Source organism: Herpailurus yagouaroundi, unplaced genomic scaffold (genome assembly GCF_014898765.1).
Source record: "Herpailurus yagouaroundi ecotype Mexico unplaced genomic scaffold, PumYag 208, whole genome shotgun sequence".
Classification (NCBI taxonomy): domain Eukaryota; kingdom Metazoa; phylum Chordata; class Mammalia; order Carnivora; family Felidae; genus Herpailurus; species Herpailurus yagouaroundi.
Window position 1 is genome coordinate 9,412,337 of NW_024412439.1, and position 21,663 is coordinate 9,433,999.

The window sequence follows — 21,663 nt, forward strand, 5'->3', positions numbered from 1 at the left end:
CCCCTCCTCCCATTTCCCCTTCCCTCCCTGTCTTTCTCCCCCCCTCCCTCCCCCCTGCTCCTCATCTTTGGACTGTCCAGTTTCCTGCTTAATTGAACACGCTCAGGTTTACCTCCCCCGCACGTGTGTGCACATGTGTGTACAAATCACTCCAACACTACTGCACTTTTCAGGTTTCCAAAGGGGCCCAGCCCCGGCCGGGGAGAAGAAATTCTGTGGGTCTAGGCAGATTTCTTGATTACGAGCAAAGCCACAAACCCGCAAACTCCTTCCCAAGCCCACAGAAAGGGGCAGAGCACATGCAGAAAAGCCCAGGGATCCTCACAAGGACTCTCTCACTGAAGAGCGCCTGGGGCAGCCGGGGACAGGCCCTCCCCCCTCCCCCCCTCCCCCAGCCCCTCGGCACCGGCTGCCCTGGGCCCTGGACCCCCAGAAAGAAGTCCAAGGCCTGCCCGATTAGGGGAGAGCTGGGCTCCCAGATGCATGAGATCACCTTCCAAGGAAAAGCTGGAGTAAAGGGCCTGATTAGAGCGTTCCCAACTAGAAAAGACACCAGCTCGTTAAAGCAGAAAGAACGGATTGGTTCCAGAAATGAGTGGTTCTCATCAGCCAAGGCAGGAAGCAGGGCTCCCCGTGTTTTGTGGGTAAAGGGAGGCGAGAGGAGGGGAGACCTTCACAGACTTCCTCTCAGTGCTAGAGCACCCCGATCCCCATGGAGCCTGTTAGCCCTTCCAGCCGGAAAAGGGGGAGGGGGCTGGGGGGGCTCTGGAACCTTCTTATTTCAAGCCAGCTGTGGGTGGATCACTCAGGTACCTGAGCAAGCTCCCCGACTCTAGGACCTTCAGTCTTAGCAATCTCTATGGGAAGCAGGTGCGTGCGCGTAGCAGGATGGCGTGGGCAAGCAGTGCCCGCCAGGCCCAGGCCTCCAGAACTTCTCTTCTGCTTCTCCCACACCAAGACGCTGTGACGCTGGCTGAGTGCAGGCCTCGCCTGGGAAACTCACCCCCAATGGCCTGATGTTCCCATGTGCCTTCCCCCCTTTGAAACTTTTTTTTTTTAATGTTTATTTACTTTTGAGAGAGAGACAGACAGAATCTAAAGCCGGCTCCAGACTCTGAGCTGTCAGCACAGAGCCCGATGTGGGGCTCAAACTCATGACCCTTGAGATCATGACCTGAGCCGATGTCAGAGGCTTCGCTGACTCAGCCACCCAGGTGCCCCTCCCCCTTTGAAAATTTAACATTTTGACATTGAGACCGCTCCCCATGTAGACCAGGAGTGATCGAGGGCACAGGGCCATGAGCTGGATCCAGAAACAGCCAACGGAGCGAAAGCCAGCTGCACAGAGATGCAAAACTGTGTTTGTTTTCCAGCGTGTGCAATCTGTGCACAGATCTGGAGCCTTAGACCAACACGCACTAATGATCTCACAGGTAGACCAGGAGTCCGAGGACGCACCGGGTTCTGCCCTCAGGACTGTTGTCACAATGTTGGTTGGGCCAAGCTCTTTCCTGGACAGTCTAGGGAACAACCCACTTCCAAGCCCGTTCGGGTTATTGGCAGAATAACTGTGCAGCTGGGAGCCTGAGGTCCGCATTTCCTTGCTGGTTGCTGGCTCTCTGGCAAGAGGCTGCCCGCATTCCTTGTCCTATGCCCTCTATCTTTGGAGCCAGCAGCGGAGTCATTGTCCTGCTTTCCATCCCTCTGGCTTCCTCTTCTGAACCCAACCAGAGAAACTCTGCTTTTATAGGACTCGTGAGGGGCACCCCGGTGGCTCAGTCGGTCAAGCGTCCGACTTCGGCTCAGGTCACGATCTCGCGGTCCGTGAGTTTGAGCCCCGCGTCGGGCTCTGTGCTGACGGCTCGGAGCCTGGAGCCTGCTTCGGATTCTGTCTCTCTCTCTCTCAAAAATAAACATTAAAAAAAATGTAAAGGGCTCATGATATTAGGTTAAGCCCATCCAGATCATCTCCCCCTTGCCATGTAACATGGGAGTCATACCGGGGGGTGATAGTCTTAGCAGCCGTGTTAAAACTTTGTCTTCCGCACTAATCAAGAAAAGACCTCAGAACAAGAGGGACCGTGACAAGGCGGGGTGTCGAAGGCCCAGATGAGGCACGGAGGGCAGGAACCCTTTCAGATGTGGACCTGACCTCCCATTTATGCGCTAGTGATAGCTTTGGGGTTCCCCTGGGGCTTATTGCCTTCTTGGGGGGGGGTCAACGAATGGACTTGAGTCAGTCTGGGAATCTCCTGACATTTCATGAAACTTTTACGTACACGCATGTATGGATTTTTCATGAGTGAGGGATTGGGGGGGCAGGAGAAATTCCCTATCTTTCGGTAGATTCTCCCAAGAATCTTAACAAGACTAGGAAGTACTTTTTTTTTCTTTTAATTAACAGTTTTATTGAGATAGAACTCCTATACCATAGAACTCATTCACTGAAAGTATACATTTCAGTGGCTCCAGTCGTGGAGCCATCGACCCAATTTCAGAACCTCTTCATCACTGTACCCCCAGAAAACCTCCATAGCCATCAGCAATCTTTCCCATTTTCTCTCAAACCCTGGCACTCAGGAACTACTAATCTACTCTCTGGATCTCCTATTCTTGGCATTTTCTGAAAATGTTTATTTTGAGAGTGGATGAGGGGAGAGAGAGAGAGAGGGAGAGAGAGAATCCCAAGGAGGCTCCACACTGTCAGCGCAGAGCCCGGCACGGGGCTGGATCTCACGAACTGTGAGATCATGACCTGAGCTGAAATCAAGAGTCGGATGCTCAACCCACGGAGCCACCCGGGGGGCCCTATTCTGGGCCTTTCATATAAGTGGAATCACTCTGTTGCCTTTTGCTTCATTTACTTAGTATAATGTGTTCAAGGTTTGTCCACGCCATAGGATGGGTCGGTACATCACTCCTTTTTATGGATGAATGATATTCCATTGTATAGACACAGCACGTTTTCATATCCAGCCATCAGTTGACAGACATTGGGATTGTTTCTCCTTTTTGGCTTTGTGAATAGTGCTGCTGGGAACATTCTTGTGCAAGGTTTTCTGGGGACATCAGTTTCCATCTCTCCTGGGTTACGTTCCTAGGAGACAAACTGTTGGTTCCATGCAGGAACTCTGTTTAACCTTTCTAGGAAGGGCTAAACTATTGGGAGCTACTGCATCTTGAGATACCGGGAGTGCTTTCGTATCAAGGAGTAATGGAAAATTAGCAAAAAGGAAGGCCAGCTGGCCAGGAAGAGTCAGAAGAAAACCCAGAATTTGGTGAAACAATGGCCCAGGACACAGTTGAAGATCAATGAATGAGATGCCGAATTACGTGCCATCCAGAATCCAAGGAAGGAGGCTGGACTGTGAGTTAGGGACCAGGAAGCCACCCTCCCCTACCCATAATTCACTTCACAGCCACCCCGGGCAGCATCCCTGCTCCCACCCACCCTCCCCCCTCACACCCGGGCTTCTGTCAATCAACAGATAGTGGTGACATTGAGTGCCTCCTATGTGCCAAGCCCAGATAGAAGCTAAGGGGACAGATGGGGAAACAATTGATGTGAGTTCTACCTCTTGGAGCTTATGGTCTCTTGGGAGAGACATTAAACCAGTGGTTAGTCACATGATGGTGAGGAGGAGGAGGAACAACGAGAAGAAGGTTGTCCTAACACAACATGGGGACACCCTGGGTCTGGAAGGGCTGGGGTCACTGGACCAGAGACAGCAAGGACAGAAGATAGGCAGGGTGGGATCACGCTGGGGCTCATGGGGAGGTCTTTCCAAGGATCTTGTGTTTTATTCTAGCCTGAAGGGCATGTAGAGGGTTTTATTAAAGAAACACAATAAAGAATACGAGGCCGAAGACTGCGCTATGAGCAGAAGTTTTCTTGTTTTTTTGTTCTAGAGTGACAGGCTCAGAAACCCAGTTTGGCACCCAATCTAGGATCTGGGGAATGAGGCTTGGGCAAGGAGAAAAGGAGTAGGTCTTTAAACCTGAAAAACAAAAACAAAACTCACAAACCATCTCTGTCCTGTGCCGGGAAGGCAAGTCTGGTGAGATCCGAGCTTCGTCAGGTGGGCACGGGGTCCTCACCATTTGATGGCAGGCAGGGCGCCCGGCCCAGGGTGACAGTTCATATGTCTCAGCGCACGCCAGACCTGCACTTCTGTGTGTGGTCTACACAGCATGTCAGATTTAAGCCGGGGAAGAGCATGGTCAGACTTGCCCTTGGAAAAGATGGCTCTACCTCCTGAGTGTATAGAATGAACTGGATGGGCACAAAAGGAGGGGGCCCAGGGGGGCCCGGGTGGCTCCGTCAGGTCGTGAGCTCACGGTCCATGAGATCCAGCCCACATAGAGCTCTGTGCTGACAGCACGGAGGATGCTTGGGATTCTCTCTCCCTCTCTCTCTGTCCCTCCCCTGCTCATGTGCTCACGCACTCTCTGTCTAAATAAATAAGTACACTTAAAAAAAAAAAAAAGTGGCTCGAGTGGCCGCAGGAGACCATGTTACTAAGGGATAATTTTTTTTAACTTAAAATTTTTTAATGTTTTTATTTTTGAGACAGAGCATGAGCAGGGGAGGGGCAGAGAGAGAGGGAGAGAGAATCCCAAGGACTTGCAGGGCAACAATAATGCGACAGATCCAAGTGGGGTTTTGTGGGTTGACCGGGGTGCAGAGGGTCCACAGATCTTCCCGGCTCCTGACAGCAGATCCTGGGATGCCTCAGGAAGCCTGGGGCTCTTCAGAATCCAGTTGGAAACTTCCTTGGCTTCAGTATTTTGAAGGCTCCTGCCTGCTTAGCATTGCATGTTACCTGGACTCTCTGGGTTCCCAAATCTTAACTCTCAATTATTTATATACTATTTAAGTTCCATCTCCTGCTTGAATTTTTATTACTTACAACGTTAAGGATGCAATTTGGGGGGTGCCTGGGTGGCTCAGTCGGTTAAGTGTCCGACTTCGGCTCAGGTCATGATCTCACGGTCCGTGAGTTCGAGCCCCGCGTCGGGCTCTGTGCTGACAGCTCCGAGCCTGGAGCCTGCTTCGGATTCTGTGTCTCCCTCTCTCTCTGCCCCTCCCCTGTTTGCATTCTGAACCTCTTTCAAAAATAAACATTTAAGAAATTTTTTTAAAAGGATGCAATTTTTAAGAGGCAATCTAGCGTCGTGGTTTTAAATGCAGACTCATAAACTCTGAGTGCCATGACCTCGAGCATGTTTCTTAATCTCTCTGTGCCTCTGTTTCCCCATCTGTAAAACGGAGAGCCTCACAAGCAGCTCATAGGATTGCTATGACAACCTATGCTATGCTATGCTATGACATATGCAATTATGCTATGACATAATTGACATAATTAATGTACATACATCATATTACGTACCTGGGACATAGGAAGTCTGGAATATTTTCTGTCATTGTGATTCCGGTGATTGAAAGAATTCACGAGCCATCATTCTGTTTCACTCTGCTCCAGAGGAGCCTGGAGGTTGGGACCAGGATGCCTGTCTCCATCAACACTGTGGTCCTTAACTAACGAGCGAGTGTCAGGAGTGAACACACAGATGGGAAGATTCAGCCGCGTCAACAAATAGCAAGGGTGAGAACTTCCAGCATCATTGCCATCGTGTGCATGTTGAGTGCCTGCAGTCCCCTCCAAGTGTGGGTCTGAGGCACCAGAGAGGGGATGCTTGAGACAGTGATCACCCACCTCCCCATGCTGCCCCAGCCCTGCTGGGGGAAGGTATCGCTGAAAACTTGAAGGTAACTCCTAGTGGCCTCTTCTTTCTTGAGACACAGCAGGAGTGATGAAGACAGAGGGTAAGGGTGGTATTTATGCCAAGTTTTGGCCCATCCTTTTCTCCTTCCCCACAATTTTTTCCTGCATGTGCCCTCCAGGATCCCCTCTGCCTCTTAGAGAGAGCAAGCTGAGGACTGGTTAGCGGACGGTCCACACAGTGCCCCTCCTCATGGGAGGTACCAGCAGAGTTTCAAATACTCCTTCTAATAATCATTATAGATACAAAGCTTGTATAGCACTTGCAAAGAGTAGGCTTTGATACTCTGCTCTACAAAGAGGTGGAGCTAATTCCCTTCCCCTTGAGTGTGGGCTGGGCTTCCCGGCTCGCTTGGGAAGAAAGGAATATGGCGGGAGTAAGGGTTTCTGACATCCAAGAGTAGGTCATAAAAAGCACTGTGGTTTCCTCCTTTCTCTCTCTCTCAGTTCCATTCAGTCTGTGGAGAAGCCAGCTGCCATGTCATGAGGACACGCAAGCGACCCTGGTGGAGAAGTCTACACGGGGAACAAAGTCCTCCCCCACCAATAACCATGTGAGTAGATCTCGGACCAAGATCTTGGTCAATATCTTGACTACACTTCATGATACACCCGGGGCCAGAATCACGCAGTTAAGCTGCTCTAGATTTCGGATCCTCAGAAATCATATTATTGGGGTTTGGTTTTTTTGTTTTTCTTTTGTCGTGATCTCACTTTCTCAGCCCTTTCTTGGCTGACAGCCAGTCTAAAGCAGCCACCCTATCACTCTCTACTATCCAAATCCCATATACTCTTTTGTACCACCTAAGACTACTTAACTTTCCTCTTTGTTCATGGTTTTTAGCTAGCTCCACTGTAATTTAAGCTCCACAAGAGCAGGAATAGGTTTTGGCGTATTCAGAGGTGTGTGCGCATTGTGGGCAGCCGTGCCTGGTACACAGTAGGTACTCATTAAGTGTTTGGGGGGTGAATCAAACGAATGAAAGGTATATTCTTTCACGGAAGGATCTGTGTTGATCTTCGCATCTCCACGACTCTGAACGCAGTAGCTGGAGCGTGATCAGAGCTCGCTTAACATTCCAGGACAAAAATAACTTTGTAAGACAGTAACGAAGTGAAAAATGAACAGTGGTGATCCCCGAACCCCTCATAAAATACGTGTGATATTCTTTTACGCCCCTAAGTCTGAGGTAACGTATTCCCTAGACCTACCGCAGATAACTATGACAAAGAACTAGTTTTCTTTTTCTTTTTTTTCCCTACTCACTTGAAAACCGGTTGCGGACATCGTGACCCTTCGGGCCCAGATACTTTAGCGTGTTTTTCTAAGAACAGTAACACTGGATAATTTTATTTCAGTTTATTAGGATTTATGACACCCATTGTATTTGCCACGGCAGCACATACACTAAAAATAGGAATTATCGCACCCGTGAATTCGATATGGGTTAATATCTAATATACAGTTGATGAATTTCTCCAACTATCCCAATGGCTCCCGGCGTCATTTAGAGCAAAAGACAAAGTCCTCACGGAGGCCACGAGGCACCACCAAGGTGCATTGGCTGTTCCCTGTGTGTCCAATTTGCTCTCATCTCCTTCAAGTCTTGGCTCAGATGGCTCCTCCTCTAGGGGGTTGACCATGACTACCCGTTCTTGAACTTCAGTCCCCCCCCCCCCCCCCTGGTTCTCCCATCCCCTTGCCCTGTAGATGTTTCTACACAAAGTATCCTCTTGGAACCTCTTCGATTCTGAGTAGTATGTGTCTCCCCTATTAGCATGGGAGCCCTCGGAGGTCAAGGGCTGTGGTCTGTGTTCTCTGCAACGTTCTACTGCCTAGAACAGCGCCTGGAGCAAACATCAGCGGCTGGTTGCAAGCTGGGCGCGAGCCTAGAGATGTGCCTCCCAGCGGCTCTGGCAAAGGGGACCTTGGGTGGTGTAATGATAATGGGCCACGCGCCATCTCTGCTGGAGAACTTGGCCACATTTCGGGGAGACCCGGACAGGATGAGGGCGAGCCCTGCTAGCCAGAGAGGGACTGAGGGATGACGGTATTTGCTGGACTCTTATCCCTGGCACCATGATGTTCTGCCTCACATCCTGTATCTCAGAACATCCCTCTTACCCCGGAACATTTTTATACTCCCCTTTAAGAAAGAGTTAATAGGGGCACATGAGTGGCTCAGTCCTTAAGCCTCTAACTTCGGCTCAGGTCATGATCCCACAGTTTGTGAGTTCAAGCCCCACGTCGGGCTCTGCGCTCGGAACCTGGAGCCTGCTTCAGATTCTGTGTCTCCTTCTCTCTCTGCCCCTCTCGCCCCCCCCCCAAATAAATACACATTTAAAAAAAGAGTTAATAGTACTAATAATCACTGGCATGTCATAATAAATGCACCCCGTGTAACAGTCATGATGCCAAACCCTTTAAACCTGGTGTCTCTAATGTAATCCTCTTAATAATCCTGCCAGGCGGGTTTTATCGTAAATCTCATTTTCTGGACAAAGATGATTCAGAGGTTTAGCTGACTTTTAAAATTCGTATTTAATTTATTGAAATTACAATTCAAAACATCTAGCTCTCTTCCTTAAGCTCCGGCTTACAAATCTTATTCTATTTATGCCCAACATATTTTAACTCTCACTTCTAAAAGGAGTTTGAACGTTTGATTCCAGTGACCAAGTTAAACTCCCGTAAACATTTTAAATTGCGGGCAAACATCTATTGTGTTCGGTTTCCTCTTAGTGTACTTTAATGGTGTGACAAGACAAAATCTTTCCAAGTATTTAAATTCACATTATTCACCCAATAAATTAAACTCAAATCAATCAATTTGAGTTCTCAGAAATGTTCCAATACTATGGATAAGTTTAAGAAATTCTCAGTTTAAAATTCTAAAGCCAGAGGTGCCTGGGTGGCTCAGTCGGTTAAGCATCCAACTCTTGGTTTCGGCTCAGGTCATGATCTCGGGGTTCGTGAGTTCGGGCCCCACGTCGGGCTCGGTGCTGACGGCTCAGGGCCTGGAGCCTGCGTCTGACTCTGTGTCTCCCTCTCTCTCTGCTCCTCCTCCCCCACTCGTGCTCGCTCTCTCTCTCTCTCTCTCTCTCAAAAATACACATTAAAAAAATGTTTTTAACAACAAAGAAATAAAAATAAAAAAAGATTAGTCAGGTCATTTCTAAAGCTAAAGATCTCTGAGCCAGATGGGATCCAGCATTCTTCCCTACTTGACGGCCGCTGTGGACCAGGCAAGGCTTAGAGATATTAAACTGATGTGTGATTGAATCATGGTTTAGGAATCAACTGTTTTTCCACCGAGTGGTGGAAACTCAGGCGTCCGCCAACAACGGGAGGGGACTTGGGGAGGCCGCCAGTTTCTTCCCAGGTCTGTGACATCACGCCCCATTCTTCTGCCACCTGGGAGGTCAGCCAGCAATTAGGGCAGGAAATGGGGAGACTTCCGTCAAGAATCCTGTGTTGCCTTCTCTCCTGCCCTAAAGGACAAAGGTCACCCGGGTGGGACCAGAAGACAGGAGCAGCAGAGAGAGGTTCCTCCCGAGGCAGCACAGAGGCGCCCAAACACCTGCTTATTGATCTCCTTTTGAGTTCCATTAAGCCCAGGTAGGCTGATAGGGCGGATTTTTCATTCATCCAACAAGTATTCATCGCGCGTGTATTACGGGCAAAGCGTTGCCTTCAAGGAACTCACGGTCCCCAGCGGAAAGCAGTGGCCGGAGCTGGGGCCGAATGTAATCTACGCCACCGGAGGCTGGGGAGGGAGGGTCATCTCCCTCTGGTGGAAAGAGATCAGAGCTGGCTTCGTGAAGGAGGGGACATTCGATATTCGGCTGTGTTTGCTGGGCACCTACTATATGCCCGAGGGGCTTGGGGACGAACGAGAAAGAGCTAAGCGAGGTACTGCAGGTTACGAGGGGCTAATGTTCACTGAACGCTTCCGTCCCGCTGACCCTGTTCTAAGGGCTTTACCCAGACTGACCTGCGTAGTCCTCCCTGCCCTCTGTGAGGCCGGAAACCCTCGACGCCCCCATTTTGCGGGTCAGGAGACTGATTTCACTTGCCTGTGGCTGCACAGCAGTCCCCTCCCGTCCGAAATGTAATGGCTTCGCACAGCAACCGTTGTATCTTACTGTTTATTGGGCGGGTCAGGAACTCAGGGCTCAGCGGGGACAGCTCATCTCTGCTCCACTGGGTGGCACGGCATCGCGTCCGCCACATTCACAACGCTGGTCAGCGACTGGCGCAGAGCCAGCCCGGGTTCGAGGGGAAGGGATTCGGTCGACAGGCAAGGAGCGGCAAAGTCATGTGGCAAAAGACACGTGGGATGGAAGGGATTGCTCTGGTCATCTTTGGAAACAATCTTACGCCAACGTGGGGTTTAAGTAACTTGCTCGACGTCCTACCGCTAATAAGCAGGCTGTGGGCGGTCAGCGGGGTGCAGGTGAGACGTGCAGAAGCGTGGAGAAGCTTCGCGTACGACGGAGCCTGGAGCGTAACCGTTCAGGTCGCCGCTTGACGAGAATGAGGCAAAAACGCTAGGCCGCGGATGACCTTGAGTGCCAGGCTAAGCTGTCTGGACTTGACCGTGTAGGCAGTGGGAAGCTGCGAGAAGGTCCGGAGCGGAAGGACTTGTCCAGGACCGTGCCCTGGGGACACTGGGAGACTGGCGGGCCGGTGAATGCGGACACTGCCGGAGTGATGCTCTCTGATCTGACCGGGATAGCACAGGAGGGAAGAGAGGGGCGGGTGTGTATGCAGGAGACATCCGGGGTGGATCCCACCTAACCCTGCAACTTGGCACTTAACAGGTGAGGAAATCGTGACTCCGAGAGGTCAACGCTCTGGGATGTCCTAGCAAAGCCACCGGCAAAGGCAGAGGGTAAGAGGCCCGTGGGTGAAAGCGTAAGCGGAGGGTGGGGGCCCGGGGTCCAGGTCTCATGACCCCTAATGCATTCAAGTGCAGTGGGAGCGTTCGCGGTGGGAAGCAGGGAAGTCGGGGCTCCGTTGACTTCAGTGTGGGACACATGGCACCAGCCTGGCATGGCTGTCGGTCCAGTGCGCTGTCCAATGAGGGGGTGACTCGGCTTGAGTCAACAGAAAGAGCCCGCCCCGGGGGGTGACAGGGTACCCTTCCGTGCTGACAGCTCAGAGCCTGGAGCCCGCTTCAGATTCTGTGTCTCCCTCTCTCTCTCTGCCCCTCCCCGACTCGCTCGCTCGCTCTCTCTCAAAAATGAATACATGTGTAAAAAAATTTAAATAAAACTTTTTCAAAGCGGCAGGGAAGAGACAAGAGGGGGTGGGATACACAGGGCTTGCAAAGCTTTCACTTTGAAAAGATACTTTAAAAAAAAAAAAGGGGGAAAGAGCCTGGTTGATCTCACTCTTAGCATCGTTGGCTGAAAGGGGGGTCCCCACCCCCCTCTGTACCGGTCGCTCCCTGGGATCTGTATTTTCTATTCTCCTGACACACTTTGTGCACAGAGAGCGCATTTTGGCTCCCTCCAAAATCGGGCTCTAAATTTAGAACCGGCCTCAAAACTTCTGATCTTTGAGCTCGACTCGCCTGGCTCGGCCCAGCCTGCAACAGCCACTTATCACCATTCACGTTCTTCCTATTTGGTTCTCCGGTTGTCTTAGAAACGGGAACGGGTATGATAGGTCGTGGCCAAGAAGCCTCAGCCAGAGCCTCACCAGGCTACCCGGGCAGGACCCGGTGCCTGCTCTTCAAGTAAAGAACGTTCTCTCCGAGCAGAAAGCGTGTCGCCCTCGCTATCTCCGAGCTGGGCCCCTTGGGCGCCTTCCAAATTCCTCCAGTCTCTCTCCCATCTGTGGCAAGTTCCTGCCCTGTCTTCTCATCTCTGCAATCGCCGGGAAGGGGAGGAAGCCGTCCTTGGTTTGTGCCTCGGCCAGCTGCTTGCCATCTGGACTCAGGCCGATTAACCCCCGACCTCCAGCCAGCAGCCTTTCTGTCGCCTCCTTCCACGTGCCCAGGCTGGGAGAAGGAGCTAAGAACCTCCTAGTCCCTTCTAGTCTAAAACGAAGAGTGGGACGGGTGGGCCTCCACCCCCACGGCGCGCCCCGCTTGAAACGGCCCGTGCCTGCGGGGCGCCTGGGTGGCTCGGTGGGTTAAGCAGCGGGCTCTTGATTTTGGCTCAGGTCATGATCTCACCGTCCGGTCCGTGAGATCAAGCCCCACACTGAGCTCCACGCTGGCAGTGCGCGGAGCCTGCTTCGGATTCTCCCTCTCTCTCCCCCTCCCCTGCTCACACTTGCTCTCTCTCAAATAAATAAACTTAAAAAAAAAAAAAAATTCCATGCCTCTACGAGCGTGACCATTTTTACCCAAGAAATGGTCCTTTAATAATCAAAGAGAGGAGCATCACAGAATGCCATCCACACATCCCTGAGAGCAGCAGTGATGTCACATACCGAGTTCCAGCATCCCTCGAGGAAATCCAGAGGCATAACCCTCCAAAATCAACCCAGAACAATTCTGTGGGAGACCAGGCCCATCTGGATCCCATCTGCAGTCGTTCTGAAGGTCCGTCCTAACCTTCTAGAGCAGAGTTTCCCGAATTGCTCTCCGCGGAACACCAGGATCGCAAATGCACTTGGCCTTCGTCAACCTGTTGTCCGATACGTTTGGGGAAAGCGAGGTTGCTTTGCTGCAGGACTTCTCAGAGCCTTTAAGGCTAAGGTGCCTTGAGTACAGAGCCACAGACATTTTGCTTACCCTTCATAGCACTGTGGTTTTGCCATTGTGCTATTTCCATTCTACAGATGAGAAAAGGAGTCTCGGACTCGCACGTGAAGGAGTCGGGATCTGAATCCAGAGGCCACGTGCCTAACACGATGCTCTATTTTTCTCCCCATGTTAGTAAGTTCCAGAAAGAAGTTACGGGCCCTGGGAGGCTGCCTTTGTCCCGGCCGAGACATCTCAGAGGAAACAGAACAAAGGGCGGGTTTGGCGGGAAGGAGAGGAGAGAGTAAGGGGACACGTTAGGCATATGTAGAGTCAGGTGTAAAGGCTCACAGCTGTGACGGGGACGGGGACTCACATCTCCGCTGCTCCTCACGACCGGAACCGGTCTCTGGGGCCGGTCAGGTGGAGGTCACAAAGGAGAAAGACACACAAAGACTTGTGGAGGTTCAAAGATGCCCATTCTAGAAACATCCACCGTGCACCCAGATGCGTACCGCTCCACTGCCCTCCCCAGCGTCACCCCCGGGTGGCCAGACTGCTCCTAGGGCATTCGGAGAGTCTGGATCACCAGTCCCTCGTTCACTGAGGGAACACAGCGCCCTGTCTGGGAGACACGGTGGCGAGCGAATCTATTGTTCTCCGGGAGAGACACGCCTTAAAAATAATGCTCCCGAGTGGTGTCATTGCAGCCAAAGTCAGTCCTCTGAAGGGAAAGGACAGGGTTCTGTGACGGTACGTTTCAGAGGAACGTGATCTAGCGTAGGGAGCCATGCGGCCATGGAGGGGGACCACTCGCCTGTCCCTTCCAGAGGCCCTCTTGCGAGGGACGTACTTGGCTGGTGGCCCCCAGCTGCCACACCTTCAGCCTCAGTGTTCACACCGAGTGCTCCCTCCCCAGGCAGCTGCTAGCCAAGGAGGGAGCACAGCGGGGGACACCGTGGCGGGGCCACCTGCCGGTGGGGACGCTCTCAAGGCCGTAGTGTAATCTGAACCTCATCCTTCCCTCTCCCCACTTAGAGGCTCCCCACGCCTCCCTGCCCCCTTCACATCACTTGGGGATCTGCCTCTTGTTGAACAACAGAATTCAACGGAGTAAATCTGGAAGGTCTCGTTGGCTGCAGTCAACAGTTCATGAATCCAGCAGCGTCCCATCCAGCAGAGAGAAAGGAGCTCTGAGTTGCTGTACAAAACGAAAGACTTTTATACGCAGAGGAGCGCAGGAAAAAGGAAGTTCTGTACTGGCAAAAATAAATAAATAAATAAGAAGTGGGTTGGTTATTACCGGGTCACTTTCGTTTCATGGGTGGCTGGGATCTACCAGGCAGATGACCATCGGTGCTGATTAGGTGGTTCTTGGCTGACTGGCCCAAGATTCCATTTCTGGGAGAGCCGAGACTGGAATTAAGTTGGATCTTGGGGGCACCTGGGTGTGGCTCCGTCGGTGAAGCGTCTAACGTCGGCTCGGGTCACGATCCCACGGTTCATGAGTTCAAGCCCCACGTCGGGCTCTGTGCTGACAGCGTGGAGCCTGCTTGGGATTCTCTCTCTCTCTCTCTCTCTCTCTCTCTCTCTCTCTCTCTCTGCCCCTTCCCCACTTGCACTCTCTCCCTCTCTCAAAATAAATAAGGAAACTTTAAAAAAATTCCTTAAAAAAGTTGAATCTTGGTTTGGGGACGCGGGGCTTAGCATAAACAGCTCAGTTTGGATGGAGCCTGTTGTCTTGTGTTTAAGACAAGGAAAATAAGAAAATAAATATTTTGAGCTGAATGATACACGGAAAGATAGTCCATCAAAATTTGTAGTAGAGGGGCGCCTGGGTGGCTCAGTCGGTTGGGTGTCCAACTTCAGCCAGGTCATGATCTCGCGGTCCGTGAGTTCGAGCCCCGTATCGGGCTCTGGGCTGATGGCTCAGAGCCTGGAGCCTGCTTCCGATTCTGTGTCTCCTCTCTCTGTCCCTCCCCTGCTCCCTCTTGTTCTCTCTCTCTCTCTCTCTCTCTCTCTCAAAAATAAACATTAAAAAAAGAATTAAAAAGGAAAACAGATGAACAGAAAATTAACAAAGCCAAAAAGTTGATCCATTGAAAATATCAAGAAAATTGGTAAATTCCTAACTAGATGGATTAAGGGAGAGAGAGGAGGAGATCTCGCGGTTTGTGGGTTTGAGCCCCACGTCGGGCTCTGTGCCGACAGCTCAGAGCCCGGAGCCTGCTCCGCATTCTGTGTCTGCCTCTCACTCTGACCCTCCTCTGTTCATGCTCTGTCTCTCTCCCTCAAAATAAATAAACATTAAAAAAATTTTTTTAAACAATAATTTACAACCTCTCAAAACTGATGCAAGATGAAATTGAAAATCCAAATAGTTTTATCTATTGAAGAAATTGAATTCATGATCAAAACCCTTCCCACAAACAAACAGAAGCAAAGGACAACTTCAAGCCCGGATAGTTTTACTGGTGAATTCTCTCAAATATTTAAGGAAGAAATAATACCAAACTTACACAATCTGTCAGGAAAAAAAAAAAAAAAAAAAGGAATAGGAGGGAACACTTCCTGATTTATTTTTATTTCCTTTCATGTTTATTTATTTTTGGGGGGGGGCAGGAGCAGAGAGAGGGAGATAGCAGTGAGTCTAATGCGGGGCTTGAACTGGTGAACTGTGAGATCATCACCTGAGCCGAAGTCGGACGCTCAACCGACTGAGACACCCAAGCACCCCTTCTGAATTGATTTTATGAGGCCAGCAATACCCTGACACCAAAACAACAAAGAGATTATAAGTGGATGGATGGATGGATGGATGGATGGATGGATGGATGGATGGACAGAATCCAGGTCTCCATATCTCAGTTCAATAAGATTTATTTCTTCCTATGCTACCTATCCAGAAATAGGTCATCAGGAAGGCTGTGCTTGTCATAGACACTCAAGGATCAGGTGGATGAAACACCCATCTTGACGCCTGCTTTCACTAGGATCACGGCAGAGAAAGGAGACATGGTGAATTGCATACCGATTCTTAAAGCTTCTGCCCTGAAATGACCTATTTCACTTGTGCTCATGTTCATGACCATGTCCCAAGGAGATGGGGAAGTCCTCACATGTGCTCAGCCAGGGAGAAGGGACAGTGACTCTCTCAGGAGCCACAGCCCTATACACAGTGACAGAAGAGCCTAAATAACCCAATGCGAGTGACTCGCCCAGTGAGAGAGGACAGAGTGGACAACACGGGGACCCTGGGACCTGGCCTTAAAAAATGCCACCACCCTGAGAGAGGGGATGAGCCCGTGACAGAAGCCAAGATGGGGTAACCAGGGGTGGGGTTGGGACCGGATATGTTCATGATGAGATGGGCCCACTGCTTCCGACGTGAATGAGGGGTCACGTAAGACAAGGGTGAGAACAATGAGGACGTCACCAGACGTCACCAGTATGTCAGTGGATCGACAGAGGAGGCAGCCAGAGTGGAAGGGGTAAGAACTGAGGGTGAGGTGGAGACAGGAGTGCGGAATATGTTCGGACACCCTTTGAAGACGCTGGCGGGGAGGGGAAGAAGGCTGTCTACCTGGAGGGGAACGATGTGTGTGTAGAGACGACTCGTGTGCTCTTTTGGCGGGAGAAGCTAGAGAACGTTCAGATGTTGACGGCAAGGGCTGAAATGCACAAGAGAAGGCGGTCAGGGACAATGCGAGGTTCCTGGAAGGCGGGACCTGGAAACCGGAGGTGACAGAACGAGGAGGGAGGCGCCGTGCGATGGAGACAAGCCAGCAGAGGAAGCAGGGGAGAGGCAGTGGAAAGGAGGGAACAGAGCGGGGCAGCGGCGGGAGGGGGAAAGTCTGCAGCGGAGTCTTGGTGGTCCCTGGGGTGGCTTCCAGTTCTGGAAGCCCTTCCAGTTCCATTCTGACTTCCAGTTCTGGACCCTCTGGAGTCCCCCTTTTTCTTGAAAATATCTCACGCATCCGTCCAACAGATATTTATGGAGTATGTGCCATGGGCCAAGCCTGGTCCTAAGCGCTGCAGGTAGAAAAGTCAAGAAGACAGATCCCAACCTCTTTGGCGAGGCAGGTGCCCTCGGTTTGGACCGATAGACGTGACGGATATGGGGGCCAGGGGGGAACGGACTTCCCATACCAGGAAGAGGGCTGTTGGGGAGGGTTTGTCATGGGGAACGTCTTGGGGCCTTTGGGGAAAGGGGGTGTGTGTGTCCAGATACGTCTCTGGGGCAGCTCGATGCAGAGAACCTCTCTGGGCTTTGAGGGCTGTGACGTGCAGCTGTGTGCGGTCGATCATATGCGTGAAAAGCAAGAGAGACGGATCGAGAAAGTGACGCCCTTGTAGGAAGCGTGCCCTCTCTGATTTCTTGTTGCCCCTTTTCACTTTCGTGATAGACGCTTGAACACGCGGGCGATGAGAGAGTAGGGCCGTGAACTTCCGAGAACCCGTCATCCTCTCTAGGACTGACCCCTCCTTCCACCGCACACCTCTGTCTGTGCACGCCCGCACCCCCACCCCTCCCCCCGCCAGCAGTCCATGGTGCGTCTTGTCACAAAATCTCAATTTCAGCTACTCCCGAAACCACGACTACGTCTCTGGGCTCTTCTGCAATGTGAGTCCATAGAGTTCTCTCGAAACTTCATTTCGAAGTGAATTTTCTTCCTCTGGTAATGGAAAGAATCCTGCCTAATTATAGAGACCCAGAGTTTCGTCCCACCCAACCTTATCTGCCTGTCACCCTGGGCCCAAGTACCCTTTCAAGGGCATCCGCCGTTTGCTTATCTACGGCTGCATAAGGAGTTATCCCAGAATTAGTGACCAGCCTCTAAGATGGCCCTGAAAGATCCTCACTGGCTGGTAACCATGCCCCTGGTGCAGTCCCCTCCCATATCCTATCAAGGTGACTTGCTGAGGCCAACAGAATACAGTGGAAGTGATCACGTGTGACTTCCAGTCGGGGTCGTAAGAGACATCGCGCTTTGCCCCTTGTTCCCGCTGGGCGTTTCCCACTGCACAGCCCTGGGGGGGCTTCCTGGAGGAAGCAACCATCGAACCATACCCTAAAGTCTTATCCTCCTCTCCGAATGCTCAGTGGACACAGGTCTCTGAAGCATGTTCAGTGATGAGACTCACCCCTCAGGACGGGATGCCCAGGGACACTTCTCGTCAATGTATGCACCCCCGAGGGCAGAAAGCCAGCCAAGGCCCCCAGCCCCAATTTTCCTGCAGGGCCACACCACAGCAGCTCCTCGGGGACTCCCTGCCTCTGCCGTAGCTCAGAGAAGTGGAGCTGAAGGAGGGGCCACAGTCCTCGGGGCCAGGAGCGGTGGCCGTCCCAAAGCAGGTGCCCACACACAGACACACACGTCCTGAGCTGAACCGTCAGTGTCAGGAGATCGAGCTACTAGCCTCCGCTCGGGTCCCCCACCCCACCTCTGCTGACCAGCTGTCTCCCTCCCTGTCGGTGCCTTCTCCAAAGGGGGAGCCCACAGCCTGCTAGAACGTCCACCCCCTTCCAACGACTCCTGGCCTTCCCGCCCACACGCCCCGCTTCCTGCAGAGCGCCTCCCCCAGGCCTGCCTTCTCTCCCGTCCTCATTTGGACTCCAATGTCCTCTTCTTCCCTTCTGCTAAATTTCCTTGTTAATGTCACGGGCGGTGGGAGGGCAGGAGCGCGTGTCTCTGCGCATATCCCTGTGTGCGTGCGCGTGCCGGAAGCCGGTGTGGGGGTATGTGCCGGTGTTGCCGGGGGGGGGGGGGATGGGCTCAGATGCCACAGGAGGCTGGGGCCGGAAGAGGCCTCCCTGCTCTGGCCCCTGCCCACCCCCTGCCTCACATCACCCCACACTCCCCCAGCTCTTGCCCCTAAGCCTGGAATTTCTGTTCCCAATCCCCAGCCACTATTAGGCAAATTACTGGTGTCCTTTAAGGCTCTGCTGTGTGTCACCTCCTCCCAGGACCCTCCTGGAGCCCCTGAGTCTGGGCTGGGTGTCCCCTACAGCAATGGCTAGGTACCTGGGGGGGGGGGCGCTGCTGGAGGGCCAGGCCGTTGCCTGTGCTGGTGACCGTCCCCCCAGCATCCAGAACAGCACCTGGCCCAGAGTGGGAACTCAGGGCACAGGGGGTGGACGTAGCTGTGGGGTTTGGCTGCTGGGGACAGGGCACTGGGATTAGAAAGAATTGGAGAGGGTAAAAAAAAAAATTATATATATATATATGAAATATATGTAAAATATATATATATACATAAAATATATATTTATAAATATTTATATTTTATAATTAATATTTATAAATTTATAATATTTATAAATATATAATGTTTATAAATATATAATATTTATAAATATATATATATTTTCTTTTCTTTTCTTTCCCCCCACTAAACAGTCTAGCCTAAACCTTCTCTTGGTGTGTTAAGGTCAAGGTCACCGTAGGGATGTCCGAGGAATGAGGGTTCATCATATCCTTGGAGATGCGGGGGCACTGTGCCCCCCACCCCGCTACCCACATACACACCGGCACCCTCCTCCCCCTCACCCCCCCAACCAGGCTGCTTTCCGGAAAGAACGTGGGTTTATCACTCCTAAATTCTAAACTTGCTGGTTTGGGGCCAGGATCAAACACACTGCAGCTCGGAGCCTCCCCTAACCGTCCTCAATCCCACCCCAAACTCCCGGGGAAGTGGGCCCCGGGCCTGGGCCAGCGGGGCGGGGCCTCCCGAGCCCCCGCCCCGGTCCCCCAGCCAATCGCTGGGCCCCTGGGGTTTCCGGAGCAAGGGGTGGGGGCAGGAGTCCGGGAGCCCGGCTGCGAGGGGTTCGAGCCAGGCAGGCCGCATGCTCCGGGGGCTGACGCAACTGGAGAATTTGGCTTCTTTTTATCACATATATCATTTTGCCATATATGGTCACCAAACGCTACTGGCAGCGAGGCCCGGGCCCAGATGGTGGGCTCCCAGAGCGAAATGAGCTACATAGCAGCTCAGAACAAACAGACCATCGCTCACTGGGCCGGACAGGTGGGTGGGCCAAGAGAGGGGTTATATATAGTTCTGGTCGCATTCCTTCACTAATGCATGTTGGCCCCCAAATGCGCAAACAATCTCCATTTCTGGCTCTTTTTACTGAATTGGCTAATTGCTATTCTATAACCAAGGGAACCGAAAAAAAATCCCGGCAGGAATGTGGGGGGAAGAGAGCCGCGGGCCATTTCCCTTCCTTGATCCTGTGACCCTCCCCGCCTCCTCTCGCCTTCTTCCCTCCTAGCCCCCTGAAGTCTTTCTCACTCAGCCACCGCCACCGCAGAGGGGCCCCCCTCTGCTGACTCTCCTCGTTCACCCCCCACCCCTGCCACTCCCCACCCCTCCAGCCCAGGTGAGGCTGGCCAGGTGCAGGGGAGCCCACGGCTGGGCAGGCTTCAAAGTGTGGACACAACCCCCCCAGCTCCCAGAGCCTGCCCTTGCCAGATGTTGGAGGGTGGTGTTCCCCCCCCCCCCCCCGCCCCAGACTGTCTGACCAAGCAGGAGGTGGCACTCCAGCCCTCCTAGGGACCCGAAGGTCGCTTTAAGGCCAGCACAGGAAGCCAATCCCCGAAATTCCAAGAGACCCAAATAAATAAATACTGGGATTCCCCCAAAGCCAGTGTCAGGACTTCACTTTCTCCATCCAGCCTGAGGTCTCTGGATTTCTGAGGTTTGCACCTCCAGCCCGGATCTCCTCCAGAGCACCAGGCTCGCGTTACAGGTGGGGACCCAAGCCTAAAAGCCTAAAACAAAGACAGACGGATCGAGGTTAGACCAGCTCTTGAGTGGTGGGTGCACGTTTGAGGGTGTTGGCAGGAGCGGCCGAGCCCCCAGTGTGAAGAGACCAGCTTCAGAGCACATGCACTCTGGGTGAAGTGTGGCTTTGGTGACCCCGTCTTTAAATTTGCTCCAAATCCCAGGGGCGTGTTGTTCCAGGATATACACACTGCCTTCTGCATGCGAGAAACCGGAGGCAACTTTTATAAGCCGCAGGTGTCCAGGCCTGATGCCTTGTGACGTAATGGTCTGGGGTAGGTCTCTGGCGTGTGATCTGATATATATCTGTTTCCCCAAGCTGTCCTGGTGACCTGATGTGTGCGTGCCACAAAGCAAGCTGGGGCTTCCTGGGGCACGAGCCCCCCCGCCCCCAGCTCCTGATCGCAGGCCGGGCCAGCCTTAGGTCCCCCAAGCAAAGCCACTGACCAGGAGGCAGACGGGACCTAGCTGGTCAGGAAGGACGAGCCCCAGCCTGGGAGTAAGAATCCTGACTCCCGCCCGTCTCTGCCCTGAATTACCAGAGCCCATTCCTCGACCCTCCCAGTTTCTTAAAACCCCAGTCTCTTCCACCACAGGGTCTGGAGCCAGACGAGTTTTATAAAGACCAGTGAGATCATTTACGCAGTAGGGACGCAACTGGACAATGACGATGCTGGGTGCTGAAGACGTGTTATTTCACTTGCTTGTGCTACCCTGCCCACTTTAAAGATGAGAGAATTGGGGCCCAGAGAAGCTAAGTCCCTTGGCCAAGGTCACTAACCGCATGCGGGAACTGGAATACAATTCCAGAGCGTGCGTGCCTATAAACCACGATTGGTGGGCACACACCAGACTTATTTCTGGCCGTCTTTGGGGGGATGTCAAGGCCAACCCAGGCAAGACCAGTTCTGGGAGGGTGCTTGAGGCCATGCAGAGAGATGCTCTCCGCCGTGGGCTGCGGACGAGTGGGTCTCAAAGCCTGCCTCTGCGTTGTTGTTGTTGTTTTTAATGTTTGTTTATTTTTGAGAGAGACAGAGACAGAATGTGAGTGGGTTAGGGGCAGAGAGAGAGGGAGAGGCAGAATCCCAAGCAGGCTCCACGCTGTGAGCCCAAAGCCCGAGGTGGGGCTCGAACCCACAAACCGTGAGAGCATGACCTGCGCGGAGATCAAGAGTCAGACACTCAACCGACTGAGCCCCCACCCCCACCCCCACCCCCCGCCAGGTGCCCCTCTACCTTCTTTTGAGCAAAATCGGAAGGAGGAGGAATTTAGGTCTTATGCTTTATCGTCTTATGCTTAAGTTAAAAATCAAGAAAACCAAGTTTTGGGGCGCCCGGGGGGCTCTGTCGTTTAAGCGTCTGACTCGATTTCAGCTCAGGTCACGGTCTCACGG

The 21,663-nt window shown here is 52.4% G+C and overlaps 1 long non-coding RNA gene across 1 annotated transcript in view; it reads left to right on the forward strand.

The window, feature by feature from the left end:
* LOC121015769 (uncharacterized) overlaps positions 1-21,663 on the forward strand; it is a 41,601-nt gene that overhangs the window by 1,071 nt on the left and 18,867 nt on the right. Inside the window, exons 2-4 of the long non-coding RNA XR_005783955.1 lie at positions 5,484-5,606; positions 6,241-6,337; positions 10,608-10,678. This is a non-coding gene — a long non-coding RNA (uncharacterized LOC121015769). The remainder of the gene's footprint in view (positions 1-5,483; positions 5,607-6,240; positions 6,338-10,607; positions 10,679-21,663) is intronic.